Genomic DNA, 9,577 nt, shown 5'->3' on the forward strand with positions numbered 1-9,577 from the left:
GAGTAAAACCTATTCCATCCCTTCCTACAATTCTATGAGTGATGGCATTCCAGAACCTAAAATTGTTTTAGGAATATGTGGTGCTATTCATATTTTATTATTAGAGTTTGCTTATTTATTTGCATATTTATATTGGAGTTTGGTTTAGTTAAAGGGTTCTCAACATTAAACTGAGAATTCTTTCCACTGGAATTTCAATATAAACATATACTGAGACAATAGAGAAAGGTATGGTTTCTTCTAAAACATTAAAGTCATCTCTTTTCTTATTTTCTTTTTTTTAATATTTTATTTATTTATTTGACAGAGAGAGATCACACCTAGGCAGAGAGAGGAGGAAGCAGGCTCCCTGATGAGCAGAGAGCCCAATGCGGGGCTCAGTCCTATGACCCTGAGATCATGACCTGAGCCAAAGGCAGAGGCTTTAACCCACTGAGCCACCCAGGCACCCTCTTTTTTTTATTTTCAAAGATTTTATTTATTTATTTGGAAGAGAACAAGAAAGGGAGAGAAAGCACAGAGGTAGAGGGAGAAGCAAACTCCCCACTGAGCAGAGAGCCTGATGTGGGGCTTGATCCTAGGACCGCAAGAACATGACCTGAACTGAAGGCAGAGGCTTAACTGACTGAGCCACTCAGGTGCCCCAATAGTCACCTTGAGAAAACGGTCTTTAGGACATCTTTATTTGAGTGGATTTTTATTCACCTTTTTCTAGTGTGCGCGTGTGTGTATATTTTCAGTATCTGTTCACAAATTTGAGTTAATACTATATGTGCAGTTTATTCAGCAACGGGAGAAAAAGAGAAATTATAGACATAGAAAAAATAATGCTTAATAGCTTAAAAACATTGCTCATGAATGGAAGGACTATGATTTTAATCATTCTGTATTTCGATCAATGATCTGTTTCCTTTGTTTCTTTCTGGTTTTTATAATATTTTGAGGAAAAGGAGAAAATTGTAATACCAAGATTTTTGCCACAGTTTTTTGTCATATGAGAAACTCTCTCAGGAAAAATTTCAAGCTTTTTTAAAGATGCCTGAGACATGTAAGTATTCCTAGTCACAGTGTGTGGGTCCACCTCACACTCATTCACAAGCACTGAAAATGGCTGAGTTTCATTTTGTTTTAAGATTTTAAGTCAAAATCTTTCCTGAAGAACAGATTTCCCCTCAGGACATTTGTTTTTCCATAAGTTTTCACTGACCCCAGACTCACCATCCTTGTCTGCCTGCTTCTGGGGCTTCCTGGGATGCGGGGTTTCCAGGATTAGGACCTTAACACTCCTGGGCAAACCAGACTGATTAGTCACACAACTGGGTTGGTTACTAGGGAGCATAAATCCCCCTGCCTTTCTCAGGGCCTCGTGATCCATAGGGTGTGTCTTCTGTTGGATGATTCTGCTTCAAAGCTGGCCAGAGAAAGCCTCTGGAGACTAGCCATTACCACACAGAATTGACTCCCAGAGCTTTCTGTCTCTGGTGGGCCTCTGGTCCTTGCCACCCAGCAACACCTCCCCCCCCCCCCCGCACCTAGGTCCATCAGGCCCAGGGAAAATCTCATATGGGAAAAAAAAATGAAAAAGAACAACATATATTACATGGAGCACTGGGTGTTATATGTAAACAATGAATCTGGGAACATTACATCAAAAACTAATGATGTATTGTATGGTGACTAACATAACACATTAAAAAAAAAAAAAAGAAATAAGATGATATGCCTTGAAATGGAGGTCAGTGTCATCCAACACTGTTCTTTTTATTCACTGGCTCTCAGCTTGTGGGGACTTCCACAGGTGAGAAGGGGATTCTGAACCCAATAGAGGCAAAAAATATAACCAGCTTGGAGAAATGAAGTCTTCTTCCATGTGCACCTCTTGCTCTCCTCAAGCAGCAACATGGATTGCCTGAGGATGAGCTATCTTTGGCAGCTCCCCCAGGGCAGGAAGGAGCCAGGCGCCTCAAAGTTTACTTTTTGAATTATTCATGTGTTATTAATAGCAGCAGTGATGACGACAGGAAAAGAGTAATCATGACACCACGACACAGGACCATCCTGAGGGAAAGAGAGAGATAGAGAAAGGCAAGGCAGCTGCATGTGTTTGGCCAAGTAGCAGGTGCTGAGTCATGCCTCCTCCGCTTTCCTCTGCTCCCCAGACAGGATCAAGGGCAGGACACGTGAAGCCCTACCTTTGGAGAGTCTCCTGGACCAGCTCAAGGTCTGTAGCCCCCTGGAAACCTTCTTTCACTGCTAGTACAGCACAGTAGTTAAAAATAGTCATAAGGGGACGCCTGGGTGGCTCAGTTGGTTAAGCGGCTGCCTTTGGCTCAGGTCATGATCCCAGCATCCTGGGATCAAGTCCCACATTGGGCTCTTTTCTCCACAGGGAGCCTGCTTCTCCCTCTGCCACTCTGCCTGCGTGCTCTCTTGCTCTCTCTCTCTGACAAATAAATAAATAAAATCTTAAAAAAAAAAAAAACAGTCATAAGAAGCCCAGTTCCTATCTGAGATCCCCTTCTTAAAAGCTGAGTGGCCTTGAACATAGGTCTCAACTTACCTAAACCTTTCTCTTTAATTTGACTATGAGGAAATAAGAATAGAATATATGCGTGGGACTGCTGTGAGGATTAAATGGGAGAAAGGGCTCTAAGCATGGAGCCAATGTCCAATAAATGGTAGCTGTTTAAGTCTTACTACATGCCATTGAAGCCCATTCTGTGCTGGTTTGTGTTTATTTTTTACCTTACTAATACGATCTTCTTGGCTTTGATGGAAATTACTCTACTGCTTGTGAATAGCTAAGTCTAGCCTTCTTCAAAGTGGAGGTACCTTACTAATCTTCTTTTCTTTCCTCATGGGGGTTGATCGAGGGATCTCAGAGGGACTTCTGAGCATATCGATTTTGTGTGGTTGGTAAAAAATGGGCTCCTGTCTCCTCACTAACTAATGCTTCTGTCCCCTGCTTCAAACTGTCCTAAAATGAAAAGCATCAGAATCAGCCAAACTTGCGGGAACTTGCTGACTTTTTTTAGGTGCACCCAAGCTGGCATTTGCCCACTCCAAGGAGAAGAGCTTTGCCAGCTACTATGCCTGTTTTACTGGATTCTGTGTGTCCTGTGATGGATTTCTTAATGATGAGATTCCAGTCTCCTCCTCATCTATAAGAAGGAGATGTGTGATAATAGATTCTTCACAGTGTTGTTGCAGGAATAAACATGGCAGTTCACAAATGGAACTTAAAAGAGTATCTGACATTCTGGATAGACGAAATCAATGTTAATTAGTATTATTCTTATATCTACCATACACATCCTATTTTAATGTCTGCTTTACCTTCAGTTTCTCCAATTAGAACTTTTTAAGACAGGTGATGAAATACTTTAAAAGGAAACATTTGACAATTTCCTAAAGAAGTTTTGAGCAGGGGCACCTGGGTGGCTCAGTCAGTTAAGTGCCTGCCTTTGGCTTGAGCCATGATCTCAGATTCCTGGGATCCAGCCCCACCATCCAGCTCCCTGCTGGTTGGAGAGCCTGCTTCTCCCTCTCCCTCCACCTGCCATTTCCCCTGCTTGCATGCTTGCACTCTCTCTCTCTCTCTGTCAAATAAAGAAAATCTTTAAAAAAAAAATTTGAGCAAAAGACTTAAGAATTCAAGCTCTATCCCCAATACTCACATGCCAGAAGTCAAAGACTAGAAAAGGGTAAGAAGAAATTCTTAAAAACTTGCTTAAGAATTGAACTCGAGTGCCAGGCCTTATCAAAGCTGAGGGGTGGCCAAGAAAGGGTTCCTGGAAGGATTCAGCTCTCAAAGGAAAATTCCTAATGAGGCTTGTGTCTTAGGGTGGGTTGCCCAGAAGACCCTAAAATAAGAATCTGTAACACATGATTTATTTGGAAATGATCCAAGAAAAACCTGGAAAGGAATTAGGAAAGTAGGACAGGAAGGAAAAGGACAAACAAGGGTGTCGTATCAAGAAAAGGTCCAGGGGGGCACCTGGGTGGCTCAGTGGGTTAAGCCGCTGCCTTCGGCTCGGGTCATGATCTCGGGTCCTGGGATCGAGTCCCATGTCAGGCTCTCTGCTCAGCGGGGAGCCTGCTTCTCTCTCTCTGCCTGCCTCTCTGTCTACTTGTGATCTCTCTATCAAATAAATAAATAAATCTTAAAAAAAAAAAAAAGAAAAGAAAAAGTCCTGGGAAATTTAGGCTCTATGCCAAAAGGGAGTTCTGCTGATAACACCCAAGAATTATCCAGATCAAGTGCAAAAAGCATCTACAATCCCCCCAACCATCATCAGTTAAGGTTTTATCCCGGAGGGAATACACTGAGGGATTGCCAGCTCTCGGTGCAAGCAAGGCCAGTCATGGCAGCAGACGTAGGAACCCAGGTGCAAGCTGTGGGGAGTGACCACATACACAGAGCTGGCGCACACCCAGACAGTGATGGGATCCAAAAAAATGGAGGCAAAGCTGACAGTAGGCTTCCCTTCAAGGTAAGGTAAAGCCTCATCAGGAGGCCACTCTTGTCACCAGAATGGGTGCTATATAGGTGACTCACCCTATTCTTCCTTCCAACTTCTCCCTACTCAAAGTTTTTACCTTCTTTTTCCTTCTTCCTTTCCTTGAACACTTATTGGGCATTTTCTAGATACAAGGCTTGGTGTCAGGCACAGTGAGGGCAACAAGATCCAGAATAAATTATGCAGGACCCAGTGAGATCATATAATTTGATGGTATCTTCATTTCCTTCTGATCTGGAACCATCAACAGAATTTGAATCCTGGATCAGCCATGTGTAGAGAGTAGTTACATGTTTCTCTAACTCTCATTTTTTGAGGTAGAGATATTATTATTACACTTATTTACACATATTTTATAAGACTGTTATCGAGATATTGCAGCTAATGGATTTGGAGAGTCGTGCACAGTGTGTGGCTTATATATTACCAGACCCATCTTTTTCTCTCATTCCACTTCTTTCCCAGATAGCCTTCAAGGTTGTTAGATGGCAACCCTCATGTTCTGGACAAAAGTCCTCAGATCCTTCAACAATGATTCCTGTGAATTTGCTCCTAGACTCCTCTTCTTGCACATGGGATATTCTTATGGTAATAAAGAATAAGCTACTTTAAGAATGAGGAAGGAGTAATCTAGAAGACCGAAGACTGGAGAAGCACCAAGACCTTCTGAGACTTCAGGCATCAGATGCCCTGTCTTCTTACAGCTTGCACATTCCTCTCATGTTCCAACTGGCCAGGCATCAGATGCCCTGTCTTCTTACAGCTTGCACATTCCTCTCATGTTCCAACTGGCCATTGCTTTCTGTATACTGTGGTCCGGATCCCAGAGCAATGGACTGCTTGGATTGATTAGATACTTCCTTCCCTACTTGGGCAGTCCTTTTGGTGGCCCTTTTCTAGGCCACTGGTTAGTTTCTGGATGACTGCCCTTGGTGCTGGTGTTATTTCCTGATCCAGTGGTCTCACCCTGTATATGAATAGACCTGTCTATTTCCCCAAATGTCAGGGTGGTTGACTGGGGAAATAGGTATTGCTAGCTTTCTCATTTTTCCCAACAAGATCCAATTCACCAATCCATCTGGGTGGTTCAGTGGGTTAAGGCCTCTGCCTTCAGCTCAGGTCGTGATCCCAGGGTCCTGGGGTTGAGCCCCACATCAGGCTTTCTGCTTATCAGGGAGCCTGCTTCTTCCTTCTCTCTCTCTGCCTGCCTCTTGTGATCTTGTGATCTCCCTCTCTGTCAAATAAATAAATAAAATCTTAAAAAAAAAAAAAAGATCCAATTCATTTCAATCCTCAACACAGTCTTGGATTTTGCTAGAGAAAAGATTGAGAAACAAGATGTATTAAAGAATATACAATTTGATTCTGTCAGTCTCTTGTTGGCTTCCTTGTTCTTCGTACCTGCACCCACTCTTCCTCTCCGCGGCTAGACTTCTACTTTTCCAAAAGCAGACCTCACTGTGTGGAAGGTAGCTGTAACATACTCTGGGGAACCCTAGTCCTATGAATAGAGACATTTCTGCAGTTCCAGCCATAAGGCTGATCTTAGTAGGATTCTCTCAATGAGCACCTTTGATCTTGTATCCCACTGCTTTTGAATATTCATCATGTTAGCACAGTCCCTGGAACACAGTAAATGTTTAACAAAATATATTTGTCCAGTGAATGTTGAACATTGGAGATGGATGGATTCTTTTTATAAATACAAGTACATAGCATATATGGGAAAGAGACTGTGAGCTACAGAGGTATTAACCAGGTCCATGATGCTCTTTACAGATGCCAATTTGAACAGTGAAACAAATCAGGGAAATAAATTTAACGGTATGCACAAACTGATGGTTTGGTTGTGGTTGCCTGGAACAGTGTGTTGAAGAAGGATGAGTGAGGAGTCTGTTTCCAGGTTTAGGACTGATTAATAATGTCTGCACCGGGGAGAGCAAAATGAATAGCTGTGCCTGCGCCATGTGTCCTCAACATGAGACCTATTCACTCTGGCATTTTGCAAGTAGAACCTAACAACATGGCTCAGTAGAGCCTGAGAAGAAAGGAGGAGTCTAGTTCTACAGGCAATGTCCAGCATACTCTGGCCAGTATTGCCATCCTGACCATCTGTAGTTGAGGAATGGGGACTCCATTTCAGCTCCAACACACTGACAGCCAATAAAACACCCTGGCAACCTTTGAAGCTATACAAACATAAATTGTTTTCTTCAAATATCCTACGAAAACCCAGACTCTCAGACCCATGTGCATCAGAGCTCTGTTTCTGGCCTCTGGAGACCTTGCTCGCCTCTCTCCTGAGAGAAGGCAGTTGATAGGTTTCAGGGCCCCAGGCGGAGCTTTGAAACTCCTGTTGAAGTGAAATCCTGACTTAAGAGTCCTGGTGGTAAGGGGTTTCAGTTTTCAGTCTGGGTGAGTGAGCATCTGGCCTGGAGATGGAATGAATTTCTGTTTCACCGTGGCAGGGAGGAGATTCATCAGCCTGTCACCCAACAGTACACAGCCCAGTGGGGAGAGCAGCTCTATAGACAGCTGCGGCAGCCTTATCCATTTTGCTGGGCCTCTGATGGGTGCTATTTGGGCTTCAAGATGAGCAGGATGGTTTTTCTCTCCCAGAAATGAGTAAAAACACAGGCAAAAGAGAGAGGCCAGGTCTTGGTCCTATAAGAAAGCTCTCTGGAGCTGATGGAAAGACTTTAGGCATGTGCAGTGAAACAACTGTGAACTTGTCTGAAGCCAGGAAGGCATTTCATGCCATGCTCCTCCTCAGGCCATCCTGTCAGCATCAGGCAGGGAAGCATGTGCCCCCTGGATGCCTACATTTGTTCCATATGGAAGTCGGCATGACTTCTGAGAGATAGGATTCTACTTTGCTAAACCACGTATTCAGCATGAGACAGTAATTGGTGGAGGTCTGATGAATGAAGCAGAGGTTGTTGGTGCCCCACTGCACCGCTGTGAAGGCAGACTCTGGTGGGGGGTTTCTCATCTGAGGACTTTTTGTTTCTGACCGTTCCTGTGCAAGTAGAAAACAGTCTTGACCTGATAATGCAGGGAAGTTGCTGGGAAAATGTTCCAGCTCTCCCCTCCCCCGGGCTGTGGATTCCCTGTATAGACTATTCTACACTAACCCTCCAAGTTCTCCCGGGATTTGAGTACAGGTGCCCAGGCCAGTGTCTTGACTGATGACACACCATTTCTTGGCTCCCTCTCCATCTGCTGGCATCTAGGGTAATCCAGTCTGAGGTACCTGCTCTAAGACAGCTAGTCTCAACCCTGACTTGAGGCTCACCTGTGCAGATCAAAATCCATCGTATTACTAAACCCAACCAAAGACCTTCCATTTAACAAGATTCGCCTTCCCTAGAAGACTGGTATTTTGTGTTTTGATGATATCCAAAGGTTTCCTCCAGGAAACAGACCCATGATTCGTTACTTTGTCAACTGCAGCACATAGGTACTCACTGGGGCTTACCCCACTGTGAGACAGAGCACCCCCATAATAGTAATAACCTGAAATATTTTCTCTAATGTCAACTGTCTTCTTTTCTAAAAATTCAATAACTAAAAGTAGTAAAAGAAGTAATGTTATAACAAAAACCTCGAAACTCTCTAAAATAATTTTTAAAGATCAAGTTACCAAGTTTGGTGACAATGTGGAATAAATTGGCACTCTCAAGCATGATTGGTGGCAGTGTGCCCATGTCCACAGTTACAATCAGTTTAGAAAACCATTTGTCATTATTTTCTAAAGTTGAATGTATGCTTATACTATACTAGGTCATTAAATTCTTAGCTCTATACCTGACAGAAATTTGTAGTTACATGCACCAAAAGCAATGTATAAAAACTTTCCTAAATAGCACATTTATTTTTTTAAAAGATTTTATTTATTTATTTGACAGACAGAGATCACAGGTAAGCAGAGAGGAGGCTCCCTGCTGAGCAGAGATCCCAATGTGGGGCTCTGATCCCAGGACCCCGAGATCACGACCTGAGCCGAGGGCAGAGGCTTTAACCCACTGAGCCACCCAGGTGCCCCTCAACAGTGCATTTATAATGGCAAAATCTGAAAACTACTCAAATGCCTATCAACCACAGAATGGATAAGTGAATTGTAGTATATTCACACTGGATAGCAGTGAAAATCAATGATCTCTAATTGTACACCAAAAGCTGGATGAATCTTACCATTACATTGAGGGAAAGAAGCCAGACCCAGGAATATTTCACGATACCCTTTCCATGAAGATGAAGAACCACAAAAACTAAATGGTGGTGATAAAAGTAGGGACAGTTGTTACTCTTAAGAGTAGTGACTAGAAGAGGATATAGCACAGACTTCTTGGGAGTTGATAATATTTCATCCCTTAGTCTGGATTCTGGTTTAGAGACTTTGTTCAGCTTGTGAAAATTCATCAAGCTCTATACTTGTTATTTGTGTACTTTTCTGTATGTATGTTGTACTCCAGCAAAAGTTCACAACTATAGGAAGCAAATAAGTAATTTGTGAATGGCTATATTCTGATACTACTTTTAGTACAAAATTAAATCACTACACCTCACAATTAATTGCACCACTCAGCTAAGGAAGAATCACATCGGAGAAGGTGGAAGGTACGAGACGGCAGGTATGAGGGGCCCTTCAGAATCCAGCAAGGAGGAGGAGGTATTGGTGAGGAGGTGGGCTTTGTACCTATTGTCAGTGATGATGTAGGGATTCCCTGTGACCACATTTGAGTATCAGGAGGTCACATGTGAGGTGTTGGCGAGGAGCAAGGACTCAAATATGCTGGCAATCATTGTTCTTCTTCAAATTAGCTTGCTGAGGTTCCCACAAATGTGCTGTTCATGGAGATAGGCTGAAATCAACACCATTGTCCCTAAGGAAGAAAAAAAAATAAGAAGAAGCCAAAAATTTAATCTCTGCTTTTCTTCTTGGTAATTTCTGAAGCAATTGTATAGACTACCAGTTCTTGCCCTGAACACGACAGACTGTGTTACTCTGCCATTGGTTAGCAAGACAGCCGTGTGGAAGAGCAGTTATATTCTTG

The 9,577-nt window shown here is 43.0% G+C and overlaps 1 long non-coding RNA gene across 1 annotated transcript; it reads left to right on the top strand.

Moving 5' to 3' along the window:
• The first annotated feature begins 2,062 nt into the window (after nucleotides 1–2,062).
• On the top strand, nucleotides 2,063–5,793 carry LOC309858305. The gene is made up of 3 exons (XR_014308142.1): nucleotides 2,063–2,221; nucleotides 4,986–5,198; nucleotides 5,258–5,793. It is a non-coding gene; the product is annotated as an uncharacterized lncRNA (long non-coding RNA).
• The last annotated feature ends 3,784 nt before the right edge of the window (nucleotides 5,794–9,577 follow it).

Source organism: Mustela nivalis (genome assembly GCF_964662115.1).
Source record: "Mustela nivalis genome assembly, contig: HAP1_SCAFFOLD_2165, whole genome shotgun sequence".
Lineage (NCBI taxonomy): Eukaryota > Metazoa > Chordata > Mammalia > Carnivora > Mustelidae > Mustela > Mustela nivalis.